The sequence below is a fragment of the Oncorhynchus mykiss genome, chromosome 7 (assembly GCF_013265735.2).
Source record: "Oncorhynchus mykiss isolate Arlee chromosome 7, USDA_OmykA_1.1, whole genome shotgun sequence".
Lineage (NCBI taxonomy): Eukaryota > Metazoa > Chordata > Actinopteri > Salmoniformes > Salmonidae > Oncorhynchus > Oncorhynchus mykiss.
In genome coordinates, this window is record NC_048571.1 from 77,104,733 (window position 1) to 77,111,927 (window position 7,195).

Consider the following 7,195-nt stretch of genomic DNA (forward strand, 5'->3'; position numbering starts at 1 on the left):
GCTAGGGTTGCAAAACGACCAGTAATTTATGTAATTAAACAGGTAATTTATACTTGAATACATTTTTTTTTTTTTTTAAATCATTTAAAATTTGTCTTAATCGGGCCTCCTGGGTGGCGCAGTGGTCTAGGGCAGTGCTAGCTGTGCCACCAGAGACTCTGGGTTTGAGCCCAGGCTCTGTCGAAGCCGGCCGTGACCGGGAGGTCCATGGGGCAACGTGTCGTCTGGGTTAGGGAGGGTTTGGCCGGCAGGGATATCCTTGTCTCATCGCGCACTAGCGACTCCTGTGGCGGGCCGGGCGCAGTGCACGCTGACCAGGTCGCTAGGTGTACGGTGTTTCCTCCGACACATTGGTGCGGCTGGCTTCCGGGTTGGATGCGCGCTGTGTTAAGAAGCAGTGCGGCTTGGTTGGGTTGTGTTTCGGAGGACGCATGACTCTCGACCTTGGCTCTCCCGAGCCTGTACGGGAGTTGTAGCGATGAGACAAGACAGTAACTACTAACAATTGGATACCACGAAAAAGGGGGTTAAAAAATACATTTAAAAAATGGTCTTAATCTTTACATGTTGTCCATGGGTTTGTAGTGGATAGACCATATGGTTCAAGAGGAAATACCCTTCCTAATGAAAAAAGCAAATCAACCATGACATTTTCAATGAACTCTGCAGTGTTTGTTTTTTTCATAACTGCCACCAGTTCGGCCCCAAAACAAAGTCATAGTAAAATAAATAAAACCCTGATCATGTTTTTCAGCGTTGTAATTCTATTTTTTTTATTTAAAACATATTATTTTATATATTTTACATGGACCTAAAATCCTTGAAAGTTTAGACATTTCTGGTTGTACAGTTGCCAGAAAATGAGTCTTTCCAATTGATTCTAACACACTGAATTCTGTCAGATAAATATGAATCCATACATGTTAAGGCATTGGGAGAGAAATTAAACTTTGAATGTTTTGAAAGAAGAACACTGATTTACAGTATAAAATACTTTTTGCAAATCTAAAAACACAGGTCCTACCACTCCGCCTTTGTTAAGTTAATATTTTATCTTAAAAATAATGTAAAATATCTTGCACATTTGCCCCTATCAGCTAGATTTTGTAGTGGCTTTTTCCCAGCAAGAAAACCAAATAATGTCACTCAAACAGAAGGGGGAACTACCAAAAAGTCACCGACCACAGCCAAAATGAAACAAGTGGGATTTTAGCAGTGGTGTTAAGTACCTAAGTAAAAATACGAAGGAATTTTAAATTATTTGTACTTTTACTTTTGATACTTAAGTATATTTAAAACCAAATATTTTTAGACTTTTACTGAAGTAGTATTTTACTGAGTGACTTTCACTTGAGTCATTTTCTATTAAGGTATCTTTACTTTTACTTAAGTATGACCATTGGGTACTTTTCCACCACTATTTTAGGAGGGGTTCTGAAAGACTCATGGGGGTGTCCACTGAAAGTTGACTAGCAACAACAACTGGAACCTAAGACACCCACCATGAGCACCCACTAAATTTGCAGAAGAGGCAATCAAAAGAAAAACCTACACCAAACTGAAAGACAGGAAGCAGACCAGAAAGTGGAGCAAAATTAAAATGGGGAAGATCAGACAAAGGAATGTTTTTCTAGAAATCCAATAGGGAGATATTTAGCCAAATTAAGCAAAATGAGAACCAATGTTGATCAACCTAATCACAATGGTTATAAACTAAACATAAAAAATATCATTTTCTTGCTCAATACATTTTGGATAGATTGTATAAATGTTAAGAAAATGTCAGATTACCAGAACTATCCTCTGCATGGACCCCTGTACTACATTCTAGTCAGAATACTTCTTACTGTTTGGCGGAAGCCACTTCATACTGTCAGCTTTCCTGATTGATGCAGATTGTTCCAGACCCCTGTATTTTCCTCTGGATATTGAGCTGGTCTCAGTCTCAGTTATGAAACTCATAGAATTATTTTGACAGCTTCCCAGAGACTGTCTACGAGATCTGTCATCTTCATTCACTGTGGAACAACACAACAAGATGGGGAGTTGGACACCGGAAGTCAGAGTAAGATAATATAATTTAAGTTACCAGCTTATAGCTTACTGTTAGGAAGAAGCCACTGATAGTTCTCTGGTTGTCAGCATCATCAGTCATCCATTTCCTCCAGTGGATCCTGAGCTTATCTCGGATTCAGCTATGGAGCTCAGGGAGCCATATGCAGAGGTTCTCTGAGTTCTCTGATCTCTGTTCTCTGATCTGTCATCTCCACTCACTGTGGAATAAAACAAGAACATTAATTAGAACCGGTGTTGATCAACCTAATCACAATGGTTATAAAGTAAACAAAATGACAATGTTCATGCTGGAAAAATTGTGTTATTTGAATTTTGGATAGATTCTACATGTTTTTATCAAATGTCAGATTCGCAGAAATATACTCTGCATAGACCCCTGTACATCTTAGTCAGAATTATTCTTACTGTTTGGAGGAAGCCACGTCATACTGTCAGCTTTCCTGATTGGTGCAGATTGTTTGATCTGATCAGGAAACACATCTCCACTGTTTCCTGCCACCATCTCTTCTATCATCTCCAGCAGCTCTGTGACCTGAGTGCTATCATCCTCGTTGACATTGTTTAGAACATGATGCCCGTTTCTACATTTCTCAACAAGCCACTGGAGGGCCTTCCCCTCACTTTCAATGTGCTGTTCAATGGCTGTGTTTCCCAGACAGTCCCATAGGTGAACAGCACTATAGTGTGACTCCAGACTGTCTCACTGAGAAGCTCCAGGTGTTCCTCTATTGTCTTTCTTTCTTTCTTTCTCAGTGAATTAAACATCCCCCCCGTATGACCAGGAGGAGAGTGTGGGGTCCTGGGACACACTGACCCACACTGTGCATAATCTCCTGTTGAACCATTCTAGGAGTGAACTCTATGTGGAGATTTCCCCACCAGCCTGGAGTGTCGACCACTGCTCGGTGCTACTTTTGAGCACCGAGCAGCTACCCTCAGGCACTCCTTTCTGCCCAGGATGGTGTTACCTGCTGAACTCTTCCCAGATAATCTAGCCCCGAGCAGCACAATCCTCAGCACTGAGAGATGGACGGAGTCACCTGGCAGAGAGATAGAACACAGACTTTTTTAGGTGATGACATACATGACTATAGGAATGAAATGGCCGTTGTTCGGAATAAACTGCTAAATTGATATTCCATTGACTGTTGCCATGTACATGAGACATACAGTATGTTGTAAGGCATATGCCTTAGCTCTGTGACAGAAATTATAGTATATTGTGACACAGAGCAAAATAGGTAAGTTTTTCAGCTAAATAACTATAAAATGTGCAAAAATTGACAAATGTCATTAATTTCAGATAAACATCCCCATTAGTATCACAATGATCTCTCTCTGTTGCTGCACCGTCATCAGTCTTCGTTTCACTCCCTCATCCTCTGCTTTCCTTCTGTCTTCAATCTTTTCTACTATCCCTCTCTTTAGCTTATAAAGGCCTCTGTTTACTGTCACCATCTTCTCTATCTTCTCCAGCAGCGCTGTGACATCTCCCCTGTTCTTAGTGTTAAGGACATGATACCTGTTATCACATTTCTCAACAAGCCCCTGAAGGGCCTTCCCTTCTCTCTGAATATGCTGCTCAATGGTCGTTTGTCCCAGTCTTTTCCCATATGTGAAAGGCGCTATAGTGTGACTCCAGACTCTCTCACCGAGAAGCTCCAGGTGGTCCTCTACTGCTTCTCTGTGTTCCTCTGTGAATTAATCATCCCCCCCGTATGACCGGGAGGAGAGTGTGTGGTCATGGGGGACACTGACACACTGAGCACAATCTCCTGTTTAACCAGCTCAGGAGTGGACACTACAGGGTAATTTCCCCACCAGCCTGGAGTGTCGACCACAGTGACCTGCCTCCCTGCAACGTCTCTCCGTCTCTTCACACACTGAGCAGCTCTCCTCAGGTCAAACTCATCTCTGCCGAGGATGGTGTTTCCTGCTGAACTCTTCCCAGCTAATCTAGATCCCAGCAGGAAAATCTGCAGTTCTGAGAGATGGGGAAAGTTACCTGGCAGCATGAATTTATTTTATTTATTTTTTATCATGTTAGCATTCATTTTTCCATTTATTTGTTCAGGGCAGCAGTGCATTTACATTTATCTGGGAACTAATTTCTAGAAATGTGTCATTTAATTCGTAACTCAGTTCTTTAAAAATACTGTATGTTTATTTTTTTTTATATTTTCATGCAAAATCCAACGTGAATAATACGTTTCACATGAAGTCCCAGGCATATAAATCACAACACTTTTTGATTTCAATGTATCGGTATGCACAATTTATGATCAAATCAGGCCCCTGATATTTATGATATAATTGCTGTCAGTAGATTTTTCTGTCAACTTACTATTTTCAATGTAGTTGGGTATCGTTATACATTACATTTTGCATATCTGGTCATTTATATTAATAACAGCATTTTGGCAGTCAATATCTATAATATCTATATTATTCCATGTTCAGTACTTACAATATAAACACCTACAACAAGGCAACAGTAAACATGTCTCCCCTCCACCTTGGGCCAATTACTGAAAAAATTCAAACTAGACTATAGAGCCCCACAGTGGAGGTGTCATAATATCCTAGTGGTCAAACAGGGAAAAGGTTCCAATCATTTTTCCACTATTCTTTTTTTTAAACACTTCAAATAAGGTCTGTTTTGTGTACGTTTACCCTGGCATGACATTTTGATAACCATGTAAATCTCTCTCAGACAAGGTGGCTTTGATCAATATAGTCGGCTTTATTTACTCTCAGATTTGAAAATGCTAATTGGCATCAAAGTAGACATCATGCAAAACTACAAATCCCTGCAAGCTCCTTCCTGCACGTCATCTCCATCTGACACCTTTGCTAGCAGGTATTGTGTCAATTTAAAATTTGCACAAGACAGTTCACAGAATTGTCCATTGAAAGAAATGTAGACAATTTATTCATTACTACATTTAACTAACATTAAATAGTTAATCCAGAGATTTTTTTCCTTTGCCTTGATTCGGCAGTCTCGTGCAGTTCATCATGGCATTTGAAGTTCTTTATGATAGACACATTAGCAGCTAAATATTATTTCATTTATGGGGGTAAATACAGGCGATAAAAAGTTACCTTGTCCTAGAGAGATTTACATGGTTAGCAAAATGTCACGCCAGGGACATGAAACACAGCCTTTATTTTAAGTGTTTCTATAATGAATGGTGGAAAAATGATTGTTTGACTGCTAGGTTTTATGGGTATTATGACATTTATGGGTATTATGATACTGTGGCACGCTATACTGATAGTAACAAAACGTGCCCGTTATAGCGCCACCGTGTGGTCGAAAATGAATGTTGCATATGTTGAGTCTGAACAGTGTTTGCAACATGTGTACCAACTTTTGTTACAATACGAATATCCGTGACTTATTTATGTGCCAGACCACACCGACATTAATGTATATTGGTCAATAGCGGCCATGCTGTTTTAGGTAATAATCTGGAAAATATTGCTTGAGACTTTTGGCCATAGATGCCACATATCAAGTTTTGTGCAGCGTTTCACACAAAATGTAAAATGGCGGAAAATCTATCATCCCCATACCTTTTGGGTCAAATGTGTTCCTTGTGAGGAGAAGGACCTATGTTCCGAATTTCATGACTTTAAGGCCTTTTCTCTATTAGATTTGCTCACCTTCTGCGTCCTCTCTCGCCTCCTTTTGAAAAAGGTCCAAGTTAATCGAGGAGAGTAGGCGAGGAAAGTGAATGTGTATGGAAATGCGCTTGCTTGAAATTAGATGGTCCTTCTCCACTCGCGCATCATTAGGCAAATTATGTTTACTGGGGTGGATCCTAAAATAAGTGTAAAGTGCTCAAAACAAATGTTAGTTGTGCAAGACATTTATAGATAAAATGATAAGTACCATATTGTTTCTAAACGTATGCATGGTTTTCTGCTCCGACAATACAACAGCTGATTCAAAGGGGGTGTGGCAGATATCAAAACTCTTCCGTCGTAGGATACACTTGTGCTTGCTCTCCAAAAGGAGGCTATTGAGGGGAGGTCCCTACTCCGTTCGCCAACTAACAAATTGACACACTCCTAGATCATTTGACCACATAACGGTTTACGGAGGAGAAAGGAAGGAGGAGAGTGGACGAAGGACGAACTTTTACCCAAACGGGGTGTGACCTTTTAAAATGTGCATTTTCAATCGCTTGTTAAAGCGCCACCATCTGGCCAATCGGTATCATTTTGTAAAGGCCGAGCCCGGATCTCTATGGCAAGTCCATAGAGAATGATAGAGAAAAGATTCCTATATAGTTCCTATTATGGCGTCTGAACGCATGGGCAGCACCATTGATGAAATCGCCATCTTGAAGTTGTCAATTTTCTTCTTCAAGATTGGCTGATCCCTCCTGATGATCCGGTTGGACAGTACTCCAAAGAGGGTCGTCAAGAAGGATCAGCCAAAAAAGTTGAAAGAGTCCAACCCAGCTGACAACATGTTAAAACAGAATTTTGGCGACTAGCAGCCTCTATCATTCTCTATGGGCAAGACGCATCATTCATCGAAGTTCAGTTAAAATCGGGCCAGAGCTGTCAGATATTGTGTGTGAAGACTGACGGACATCATATTCATCAGTAATAAGGTCCTCTATCAGCTGTCTGAATTACCCAAGAAGCACCAGAACATCACATTCATCAGTAATAAGGTCCTCAATCAGCTGTCTGAATTACCCTAGAGGCACCAGAACATCACATTCATCAGTAATAAGGTCCTCAATCAGCTGTCTGAATTACCCAAGAAGCACCAGAACATCACATTGAAGAACATTTTGAAGATTGTTCCACAAAGAAGCTGTTCCCAAGAGCTCCAATGTAACATAAATAAATGACTATCGCCCTGTAGCACTCACATCTGTAATGATGAAGTGCTTCGAAAGGCTGGTCATGAAACCATCAACACCATCTTCCTAGACCCACTCCAATTCGCATACCACCCCAACAGATCCACAGACGATGCAATCGCAATCACACTGCACACTGCCCTATCCCATCTGAACAAGAGGAATACCTTCGTAAGAATGCTGTTCATTGACTACAGCTCAGCATTCAACACCATAGTACCCTCCAAGCTCAT

General features: G+C 40.7%; 1 pseudogene; it reads right to left on the minus strand.

Annotated features, from left to right (window-relative positions):
- Window positions 1–1,408: 1,408 nt before the first annotated feature.
- LOC110528526 lies at window positions 1,409–7,195 on the minus strand (annotated as a pseudogene).